This window comes from Streptopelia decaocto, assembly GCF_964273445.1.
Source record: "Streptopelia decaocto genome assembly, chromosome: 11".
Taxonomy (NCBI): domain Eukaryota; kingdom Metazoa; phylum Chordata; class Aves; order Columbiformes; family Columbidae; genus Streptopelia; species Streptopelia decaocto.
The window spans coordinates 14,558,145-14,570,609 of record NC_138666.1 but is presented as its reverse complement, the minus strand read 5'-3'; positions in this window follow the sequence as shown (position 1 = coordinate 14,570,609).

Sequence of the window (12,465 nt, the reverse complement as noted above, 5' to 3'; positions counted from 1 at the left end):
AAACTTTGCAAATGAATGGCTAGTCATGATCTGCATATCCCAAATTTATTAAAATAAAGTTCAGCTTGCATTTCAGAACCTCCAGGACTGGCATACCAATGTGATTTCACATTATAAAGAATTTAGAGAATCAATGAACTAGAATAATGTTCTTTTCATCTATACACTCCTATGTATATTGGCATGGTAACTATTAGTGCTAACCAAATCACCAACCTAGCTATGTTAAGATGATTTTTTTCCTATTAGACAAACATGAAGGTATGAATGCAGGATTCAAAAATATGCGTCTGAGTTCTGACTTTTGCTTTGCACTTGATATTTTATTTAGAAATATGCAGATTGAGTGAGAGAGAAAACAAAATGCCTCAAGAAAGAGTTTAAAAATGAAATTCTGATGGGGTGGGAAGAGCTTTAAATCACAGGTGTATAAAGGTGACCCTGGTCTAACCCCACCCAAGTAGTGGCTTGTTGCAGCATACTGTATATCTTCCAGCCATCACATTTACGCAGTATCTTAAAATAACATTTGTGATAAATGTGCAATTTAACTAATTTATGGTGCTATGATGTGCTCAGGGCTACATGCAAGATGAAAATCTTAAATGGAGCTTGAACAGCTCACTTCACAACAAGAAATCAATATGCCAGATCTTAGAGAGCTGTTCACTGGAGTCAACATTTAGCAGAAAAAAATCAGTGAATGTATCTTTAAGTTTTAGTGAGTAAGAAATCTATAATTAACTGAAATATGACTTTCAAGCCAGTGTAAGGGACTGTTCCAAAGCCAAAATCTTTCTAGAATCTTCATTGTATTTTATTTTTGTATTAAAATCAAATGTATATTGTTTTAATTATGCAGTTGCTTTTGTGGTAAACACTATCTGCAATTTTTTATCCAAACAAAGGCAGATTAGTGTTATCAATATGGGAATTATCCGTTGCATTTTAATATGGCTATGTATCTTGCTATATAAAGCTAGACACAGATATGACTCTGCATTTTTATGACAGCAAAAAATTTGGCTATACTCTCAGATTAAAAAAAAAATTGGCATGTATTGAAGGGAAGAACCTTCTTTAATTTTGCAAGTTCTTATTTCAGCTGCAACAGAAAAAGAAGTAGCTGTGGTGATGAAGCTAAATTTAATCAATAAATTTTGTATTTTAAAATATACCTCCAGAGAGCCTTCTGTGTTTCCTAGAGAAGTATCAAATTATTGCTATTATTTTTGTTTTGTTCAGGTAACTTTTTGTTACAAGAATATGTTGGAGCTTTGCTAAGCACTCTGTTACCCACACTGCTCCACAGAGCTGAAAAGCAGGGAATGGTCATAAAACTAGAATGTATAAGGCAAAGTAGAGAAAAAACCCAAAGTTCCTGGGTTGTCCTTATAGCAAAGGATGGAATAGCTTGCAATACTTGACTGGACAGTTACTGTTTTAGCAGTGGAAATACAAATGTGTTGCTCCCTTGGGTGCTGCTGATAAATACATACAATCTCCAGAAAAAAAACAAAACAAAACAAAACAGTAAATTCTCTTCTGGGACTTAGTGCCAAGATGTGCCTTCCAGCCCTTGGCTGACCTGCTGTAGGTAAATGAGAAAACACGAGGTAATTACCGTACTGCCATCTCAGAATATGAAAGCGGCTTTGTTGTTCGGGCTGTGGCAGCAGTGAATTCTGTTGAGTTTTCAGTAATTCTCCTATAATAATGCAAAGCTTGTATATATTTAACCCTATGATACTACAGCACTTGCTGAAGAGTATTTGCATAAGAAGTCCGTTTTTTAGCAGTGAAGGAAGAAAGAATCAGGGTCATTTACAGAAGGGAGCAGAATTATGTATTAACGCATCATTATACATGTCTGAAAGCGTTGGAATAATCGCCGAGGTTACAGTCTGTTTCCAGGCCTTGGTTTGAGGCAATATTTTTGACAAAATGTTCAGCATGAAAAAGATGACTGAGTTTTACTAATAGCTCATGTGCTGTAATCATTATCTACTATATACACAAATACAGTGGTGATGTTATATGAATTCATTTTTTACATGTAAAACCAGTCTTTCTTTATACTTAGTATCCAGCTTCTGTGTTAGGGTAGTAGTTTGTTTGTTTGTTTGTTTTTCAGCAGTATATTACATTTATGTGGGTCCTATTAACTTCCTCAGCAGCTGTTGCTTGGTTCACTTTGCCTTATTTATAGCTTGAAATGCACTTCTGGTTAAATAATCTTTTAAGAGAATTAAGATCAGATAGACTTTTGGGGATAGATGGATGTGTCCAGACCACTCACCAAGTTCATATAGATAACCCTTATTGAAATGGAATGAAAATATACAACTGCAAATCATACTTGTATACCAGTGTCCCTATCTTTCATTGCAGGAGTGTTTAAATAGTACAATTAAAACCTACAGCCTAAGGCAACTGTGCCAACAAAATAAATTTTTGAGTAATAATATAACAAGACATTTTCTGTTTATCAAGTTTTTAGAATTCTTAGTCTGTTTCAAGAAATGAAAGAGTTGTTGTAGAGGAAGCAAAATAAGTGGAAGCGGCAGCGGCAGCCATGGCCCCATTTCCCAAGCGGGGGCTGGCGGGAGCTCTTCATGTCTAATAGCGATGTCTCCCGTACCTAAGCTAAAATGATTATGTGTCCCTCATGTCACCCGCTGGGTTTTCCTATTGTTGCATTAGGGTAAGGATGTACGTTTCTTCCCTGATACATTCAAACTCTGCAAGGGGCAGAGTGGACTTTGTAACCAAAGAGGGAGCTAATTTTCTGATTTCTTACTTCTTGATGCCTGAATTAAGGACTCGGGTCGCAAGGGAAATGAATTTCAAATGATTTGGCAGTGTGGAAAAGCCTGTGTTAGACCTGTCAGCCCCATTCCATTCCCCGTGGAGAAGACAGTGTCCATCTTTTTTTTTTTTTTTTTATGATATCAAAAATATAAATGGAGAGAGGGTAACTTTTAAACTTGAGTATAAATTAACAGTGAAAAATACTTCTTTATTAAGCTTCAACATATCACATTCATTCTTGCACTGTAGGAAACTGGGGACATGTTTATAGCCATCATAATTGTGAGTTAGTGACCTTTCTAGCCAAGTGAAATGAAATTACTTGAAAATGGAATTCTTTTTAATTGGCGCATTTGTAGGTGGTGGGGAAAGGACGGGGATTTGCATGTCTGTGATATAAAGCCTGCGAGGAACTGTAAGAAAAGCCTGAAGCCTGTGCTCAGATGTAAACCTGTGCAGAGAGGGAGAATGAGGTAGGTGTGTCAGGAAGCGGAGTCATATTCTTGGCTCTTTTTTTTCTAAACTGGAGGTACAGTCACTGCAGTTACGCCTCAATGACCATGAAACCGAGTCGGCAGAAGCTGAAGGACTCCGCTCCTGAAAGCCTCATCAGGACTTGTCATCGCTCTAATGAATATCATTTAAATTGCTTTGTATATTGGTGGAGTTTGGATGTCGATTTAATTTGTGCATGTGTTTGAGTTCTTCTGCTTGGCTAGGCTAACAGAGAGCAACAGCCTAATGAAAAGTGAGTTGGTGACAGCGTGATGAGCCCCAACCCAATCAAATGTGTTTGAAGGGCTGTTTTGACAGGGATCTTAAAAGTAGATCTAGAAAAGAGGAGTAGAGCTTCAGTTCAGTACAATTGTTTCAGGCTAAGGTTACTGCTTTTTGTACATCTCAATGGCTGAAAATTTTCTGTGTGCACTCTGGCTTGTGCTAAAACATGAATTCATCACAGGATTGTGTTTAGGGGAGCCCATTCTTCTGGGCTTCTCTATTAAACGTCCCCGGAAATTACTGGAGTTAAAACACCACTTTAAAAAAGTCATTACTGGGGTACACCAGTAATTGGGAAGCAAGCAATGACTTAACCAGGGGTTACAGTGTGCATCTCCATCTCTAATGCTGTGTTCCGCAGGGCAAATCAGAGGAACAGCAGCAGATTAACACTGGAGGGCAGGGGCCGGCTGGTCAGGGCCAGCCAGGGACTTCTCCGCATTAATTCCCATTTACTGTGCCGGGAAGTTGAGCACGCAATGTCGCAGAGCTGCGGAGAAGGGCAGAGCAGATGGAGAAATTCTGCAAAATGTATTTCGGTGCTCTCCAGTTACTGGGGATAGTTTGGGGACAAGAAGAACAGACCAGCACTGATCCAGTAGAAGCAGGGCTTGTCAGCTTCGAAGTGGTCAGGACACTGCCCTCAGCACAACATGACCCTACCTGAGTTAAGGTACTACTGCCATAGACATGGTCTGCACGGAGATTACTATTAACGGAAGTGGGTACCATAGCCACATCAACCCTATAAGTAAAACTAATTCTTCCAATCACTTTTTACATCTCATATGTGCATTTGGAAGATGAAAGGAAAATACGGTCTTGATTTTTATTTGCTACTGTGTAGACAAATCAATTTCCAAAACAGAGCTGCTGTCAGAAAGGGGAAATAGAGACTTGCACTTTGTCATCTCTGAAGGCTACAGAGCACTCCTGGGCAGTAGCCTGTACTTCAGGGTGCTTTAGAACGGACCAGGAGCCTAAGCTTTAAAAATATAAATGCAATTTTAAAATTTCACGTGAAAACCCAACAACAGAAAAGGACCACGGGAGGGAAATTGGGTTACAAGAAAAATCTACAGTCGGGTTACTTTTATCTAAGAGATGATTAATATATCAGATAAATTGTTCAGCAGTGGTTCATGCAAACAGACCCTCTATAATTCTGCCAAAGTCAGTGAGATCAATGTGCTCTGCTGAATGATTGTGGCACTGACCACTCAAAAGAAAGCACCTAAGGGCAGCTGTAACTTATGCTGATTTCATACCCCCCGTGATTTCAAAACAGATGAGATTCTCCAGCTCTGTCTGAACCAAATTCATGTGTAACCCTCAGGAGATGCTTGTTCCTGTTCGGGGGGTGAAAATGACCCTTTCCTTCTTCGTTGGCCCGGATTTTGTAAATGCCATATGCTTCTTTTTCATGTGATAAGTGTTTTAATGCAACCATCACCCTTGGACAGACTAGTTACCATCAGTAATTTGAATGACAGGCTCTTAATTTCAACATAAGATTTGGGCAAGGTGTGAAAGCAGCAAGAAATTATTAGATTAAAAAGAAAAAAAAAAGAGCACAATCGAATTCAGGGTATGTGTTTCAGTATTCAATGTTAAAAATATAAATTAGGTTTTGTAGAAGCACAAAGGACCCACTTATACTTCCTTAATAGGGCTTTTATTAAAGGTACTAGAAGAGATTCCAAGGAGGGAGAGATCAAAACAGTGGTCTCATCAGCTCTGGTGTATTAGCAGCTTCTCAGGAAGCGCTGAACAGCAGGCAAAACCACACCAACCCACAGGTGCAGGCACATTATACTGTAAACAGTTCCGATCCCATAGAAACACTCTGGGCACATGTAATATCCCTCTCAGCCTGTTCCTGCGCTCTGAAAGCTGCTTTAACCCCTCAGCTGCTGGCTGCAGCCCGGAGCATGGCACACTCGGCTCTTTGTAAGCAGTGTGCCCTGCAAACACGTTTTCTTCCCTGCCCTCCTCCAAAACCCTCGCCATGGGCCATTTGCTGTGTTTTCTTGCGAACCTGTTCAGACCTCGCTTCTCAGAGGTTGTAGGGGGGACGATAGAAACAAACCCACAGGGACACCTGGCATCAGACCACTGAAGTTTTTGACCCACCTGTCCCCTGTGCTCTACAGAGCTGCTCCCTGGGTGGAAACGCTCTGAGGACACCTGGGCTGCCCTACAGCTGGAAGATCTGGTGTCCAAGCGGGGATTTTTTGAAGCAGATCAGACACGCAGCAACATAACCAAGTACCTAGAAATGAAATACTCTAGAGTGCAGGTGTCAAACTCATTTTCACCGGGGGGCACATCAGCCTCACTGTTGCCTAAAAAAGGGCCAAATGTAATTACTGCTACATTTATACGGTTCTAAAATTACATTTGAGAGAGTAGCTGAAGCATCTGTGATGCCATCCTTGGCCTACAGAGCCCAGAGAGGTGCTGTCTGCCATCTGCAAGTGCTCTCCTGGAGCTGGAGACCAGAGCATCCCAGCTTGCAGCCCAGCAGCCAGAGCTCTCCTGTTCACACTTTGCCCTGTCCAAAAAGCCTTTCCAGTGGGCTGAGCTGCTCCCTGGCTCTCAGCACATTTTATTTGTGAACCCAGATAGAGGATGTCCCCAGTATGGCTTGGAGCAGACCTCCTAGGGAGCTCCAGAGCTTGTCCACCACACATCACCTGCAAGTCATCAGCAGCCAGGGAGCCTGGCACTCCCCAGCTGACGGAATTTTAGGTACTTTACTGAGTTAAATAGGAGTGGAGAGGTGGTTTGGAGAACATTACTGACTCCTGTGTGGTGAGCATGTTATGTGGCTAATGCTTCCAGCTTCTGTCTTTCCTTGCTGGTTGCTCTCATAGAAGTGCTGCTTGTTGGACCTCATAGTTTTCAGTGAAGAATGTAAGTCCTGTGAGTAATTTGACTCACAAACCTCCTGAAGTCTCACACTCATTTTAACATTCAATGTGAGGAAAAAGGGTTGATGTGTTATCTTTGTTTTAACTGTAGGCTATTTTACTTGCTCCCCTCTAACTTCAGCTAACATCTATTTAACAGTGAGTATACAACTTTTTTTCCTTCCCCTGCAGTTTTCTGCTGGTCTGTTCTACTTTTTTGAAGTTGCTTTGCTATTTTGAGATGTGGAGAGAAAAAAAGATTTTTAATAGAATTTTAAAATAGCTCAGCTGTGCTTTCTTGTATTTTTAAGTTGTACGGTAAGACTCTCTATACAACAGCTCACAAAATAAGCAGCTTTTTTATTGTTTGTTGTTAAAGCAAAGTAGTTGGTTGATGTGGCAAGCAGGTGGCATGACACTAAGTATACATGACAGTGTATATGTAATACCGTTTTCTTTAAGGAAGCTTCTATGCTATTTCTCATTGTTGAGCTAAAGGTCAGGGCGTCAGGTGATTTCGGCAGCAAGAAACAATTCTCCAAGCTGCAAAACTTCTGCTGAAGTTGGTGACATTAAGAAAGATGGAGGCAAATTGGAGAGAATCCAGAGGAGATCAACAAGAATGATTAGAGGTTTTGCAAACATGACCTATGAGGAAAAGTTAAAAGAATTGGATTTGTTTAGTCTAGAAACAAGAAGTCTGAGTAGGGACATGATAACAGTCTCTAGCTATGTTTAAAAAAAAGTCGTTATAAAATGAGTGCTGATCAAATGTTCTACATGTCTACCAAGGGCAGGACAAAAGTTAATCAATTCAACTTGTGGCAAGGGGCATGAAGATTAGATAATCAAGGGAACACAACCTAACTACAAGTTAAGCATGGAGCTACTTGCAGAGGAGGGGTACAGTCACCATCACTGCACCTTGTGATGAACTGATGTGGGTGTTCTTGACCTACTTGGGCTGTACAACCACTAGATGTTCAACTTTGAGGGCTCCTGTAACATACAGTCCTTTTTGAACGTCTTGGGTATGCATGACTATTGCAGAGAGTACATTTCTTTTCTGCAGAGTTTTGTCTGCTTTCCTGCTGTACATTGATAATGACTATTTTCATTTTAACTGTTTTGGTGGAGCTTTCATGTCACTTCTGCCAACAATTCAGTTCATCAGGCTTTTCTTGTGCTGCACAGGAAGAAATCCTAGCTTGCTTTCTTTTAGCAGAGGGAGGGACCTACATGGCTTAGCATCATCATTGCTTTTGCTAACCATTTTTGACAGGCGGTGAATGGCCTTGCATTTTACCATTTTACACTGTGGTTGCCTTCTGTGCTCAGGTGAGGTTTCACTCCTGTAACACTGGTAGGTAGAATTATTTTAGACACAGCTTCACTTTTTTTTGCTGACAGAGGTATTTTCTACATCAATCATATGACTAAGTCACTTGCAACTGAAGAAGGGACCCTTCACTCTCTTTCACTAATAGTACAAACACTTTCAGTGTTCCAGTGCAGGCTTCAGGTTTCTCAAATGAGCTGCCTCATTTACACTCGTAATACACACACTGTGCAGATAACAGACAGCACCGTTTAACCCTATAATATGTAGTACAACACATCCTGCAGTACAGCTGGAGTCCTAGTTACTCCTCAGGGAAGCCTATTATAGCAGCACAATCCCATGTATCGGTAATAAAGTGTTTCAGAGACTCATAGGAATGTTAATAAGTTGGAGATAAATACAGCATGTTAACATTTGGACCCCGTTACTAAATTTTGCTTTAATTTAGTCCTTGCTGCTCTATTTTCAGCCAGGACTCACAGTTTCATAGGACTTTTCCAAGCATAGATGTAGAGAGCAGGCTTTAAGTGTCAAAACAATGGCTCTAAGTCTGCCCAAGAAGTCCTGAGGTCTCCAGAATTTCTGCAGAGGATGGACATAGGGGACACAGGACCCGTGAGAGGTCCCTGCCCCACTGGGGAGTGGCTGGAGAGCAGGTGAGGCACAGCCACCGCTCTGCCAGCAACAGGACGTGTTGCGGATGTGGCATCTGATGCCGTTGTGCACAGGGTGCCTCTAGCACTGTGAATTTTTGCCTTCTAGCACTGTGAATTTTTGCCTTCATCCTTGGTGGACAATATATTTCAGTTGTTACATTTGACTTAAGGCTCATTCTGTAAGGAAATACCTCTATCTGCTTCTTGTACAATTTTTTAAAACCTTTAGGATGTTCTGCTTTAAACAAACCTTGGCCAGGTAACTTAAGAGTAGTTTGTGGTGTGTCTAAAAGTTAGGAGGACCATCTTGATCTTGTGTTGTGTGGGTGTGTTTGTTGCAGTTGGTGGTTTTGTGTGGGTGGGTTTTTTTTTGTTTGTTTTGCCTTTTTGTTGTTGCTTGCTTGTTTGTTTGTTTTTAGTGTAGGGTTTTTTAATATCCTTAAATATTCCATCTCTCTTCCTTGTCTCCTCCCACCTTTAGTAAAGGGCCTGCACAGGAGGGTTCAAGTCCAGGCTGGATGTGGCTCTGCGCAGCCTGGTCTAGTGGAAGGTGTCCCTTCCTGTGGCAAGGGGGCTGGAACTAGGTGATCTCTAAGGTTCCTTCCAACACAAACTATTCTATGATACCCTCCTCAGGGTCCCACTTCCCAGTGTGCAGAGACTAGACTCAAGTATGTATTCAACAGCAACTAGTGGTTACAGACAGTCACCTTTTAATCTCAGATCAAACCAGTAGCCCAAAGTCCGAGAAGACAGTAGGTCTGAGCATACTCTGGCAATGGAGGAACAGGGTTAATGGTGAGAAACCATGGCTTGTAACATGGCTAACAGGGGAAAGTGAAACTATTGAAATAATGTTGTTTTTGTTTTAGTGTTTTGGTTTGGTTTTTTAAGCCAAAGAATTACGATTGCAGCTAAAGGCCAAAACTCATTATTTGAGTTCCTAAATGTCAGTCGAAGATTGGTTATTGCTCAAAGACCGATGCCACTATATACCACATTTGATTCAATGTATTGTAACTTTGGGTCCTGTGCTGTGCCCAGAACCATCCTATCTGAGAAATGATGGCTTTGTCAGGGATAAAGTTCTTTGGAAGGATAAAGATGAGAAAATATATTTATTTGGATGTATTTCAATGAAAAATGGAATGAGATGCTATCTTCATGCAAGTTGTTGTTCCTAAACTTCAACCAAGGCTCTTCTGTGGTGTGAATTGGTCTTGGATCAGAACCTGAGGCTTAGAGGCTTCCTAGAGCTGCAGATCTGCCACTGTTGGGGACTCTCCTATTGGCTTACCTACCTATGTGTGTAGTAATCTATACCTTTATACTGATCCATATAGCTAGTGATACATTCTATAAAAACACAAGCAGTTAAATTTTTTTTCTAAAGAGATACAGCATTCTAGTGTTAAAAATTGTAACATAAAATAATAGGGGTAACAGGAAATTAAATGTATTTAGTTCCTTTCTCTTGGGGGTATTGCATATCATGACCCTCCTGCCACTAAGAAACCTACTGTTAAATCCATCAAAATTGATCTATGTTTAGTTATTCATTTTATGTATATTAATTTGAACACAACATTTATTTGGCTTGAATTTTATTTTCAGTGGTGGAATGTGTGTTCCAAATGCAAGCACAGATGACTTGCTAGGATTTAGTTGGGAGGAATGTGGAATGTTAGTTTACAAAGATAATAACTGAGCTATTAAAGCCAACAACCGCTTTTAAAGCAAACATACCATTAAAATATAGGAACATTTTATAGTGTAAATAAAATTGAGGATATGGATTATTTAAAGATAAAAATTTTAGGGGTAGCTATGAGAAAGTTGAATAAAAATGTATATAATTGAACCACTTCTTTTCTAAAGCGAGCTTCAAAAATGCAAATAAAGGCTGATATTTTATGGGTGGGGGGAGGCACACAGAGTGATGTTAGAAATCCATTTTCCTTATGGAGATGTATAACAGTGATTTGACTTTTATTTTCTAATCTGAATCAGATTTCAGAAAAAAAAAAATTGTGCCTAAACTTGTAAGTGGCAGAATTTATCTTGCTTGTGAATCCATGCAGTGGAAAGGGAAGCGAGACATTTGCTTCTAGATCATTCTCCTTGTCTGAATGACAGATACAATAATTCCCTCTATTAGCCAGATCCATTGTCTTTATTTTGCACAGAAGTACTGTATTGCTGAGGTAGACTTCCACGGCTATGCATATTTTAAGGGTTATTTGGCAACACAAGTAAAGCTAAAAGTAGCCTCTTAATCTAATTAATTGACATTTCTGAATCTTGCTTTCACAACAACACATGGTTTCATGTTCTGGGTTTTAGCACTTGTCAAGCTTTTTTGGAGAATGTTTTGGTCAGAATGACAAGATAATTTGTGACTGAGGCTCCAAGCTAGAGAAGTGTTTAAGGCTATAATGATTTATTATCATCACAGAATAACAAAATTTACAAAGCGTTTCATCAGAATTTTTGAAATAAGTTTGCCACCGTGGTAGAAGCACACAGGGAGGGGGGGTGTCTTCCTACACAAATGCCAGCGTGACTTCTTTGTAATAATTACAACGTTAAATTTATTTTGGGGCTTTTCTTGACAGACTTGCAGCATGGTTAGAAAGACAAGAGGTGAGAGAATTGTAACAACTGAGAAGGTAAAACTCTGCCTTTTTTTAAACAAATACTCTGTGACCAAAATAAAGTATTAATATGTGCTTCATGCAATAAATAATATATACATAGCCACATTAAATTATCAATGTTAACATCTTGGCAGGAGGGACTGGAAATATTCACACTGTAAAAAGTTTAAAACAGTGAATGTGCTTTTGATGTTTGAAAAAATGCATACAAAACTATTTTCTTAAAGGACAAAATAGGTGATGTTACTGAGTGACAGCACATTAATGGGCTGGCATTTGTGGACTTTCAGGCAATGGCTATAAAAAGAAATAATGTAAGAACATTAATTTTGACTTCATCTTGATTCTCTGCTGAGAGAGATACGGATGCCAGACTTTCTGAGACAAAATGTCTGACTCTGAATGTGAAGCATTTCCAGTTATTCCCTGTGTTTCTATAATTTACTTATTATGTAATTAAATACCTTGAAACCCTAGGCATTGGTTAGTTTAGACAAAGTTGTGACAGTTATTTGACTTCAGAGGCCAGGAATAGAAGCCACATCTCCAGTGCCCTGAAGTGATTTTGAGGCTGTTTTGTTTGACTATCAAATGCATACCTTTCCAGAGCAAGCTCTTTTTAAAGATGCAGCCATAGCGGATCGAGGGGTGAGGTGAGGAGTTAACACGTTTGGCAGCAATGGTGTATGCAGCATCGTTTAGTAATAACAAAGACAATATCGTGCAGCCACAGCAAGCCCTTTGTCTCAAGGGATCACAAAGTTTTTTCTTGTAGAAATTAGCTTTAATTATTGTATGCATTTATAAAGGCACTAGCACTGTAGTATCCCTGTGCACTTTCCAACAGCTAGTATGTGGTGAGCTAATGGCAGACAACTTTTGAGCTGGTACAGGGAGTGACCCCTTGTGTTCCAGGCTCTTTTTTTGTTCCTTTCCCTCACAGAACTAGCCAGGCACTTGCATTTAGTGAGCTGGAATGTAAAAAGATGTGTCTCACATCTCCTATGAGAGCTTGCCAGATTCAGGCTCTGATGGATTTCTGGCAAGAGTCAGTTCCGGAGCTGAGGACCCACCACAGAGAATATCTATTTATTTAAGCTATTTATAGCATTTCTAAAGAACTCCTCACTGTATTATCTCAGCATGTCACAGAAATTAAAGGTACACCATGAATTAAAGGTATACCACCAGCATCCAGTGTTGCTTGCCAAAAGGCCCTGCAGGGCTTCTAGAGAGTCCACACCAGGAGCATGGTGGTCGTGGCTGGGGATGGGCAAAGGTGCGATGCCTAATTGTGCTGAACACCA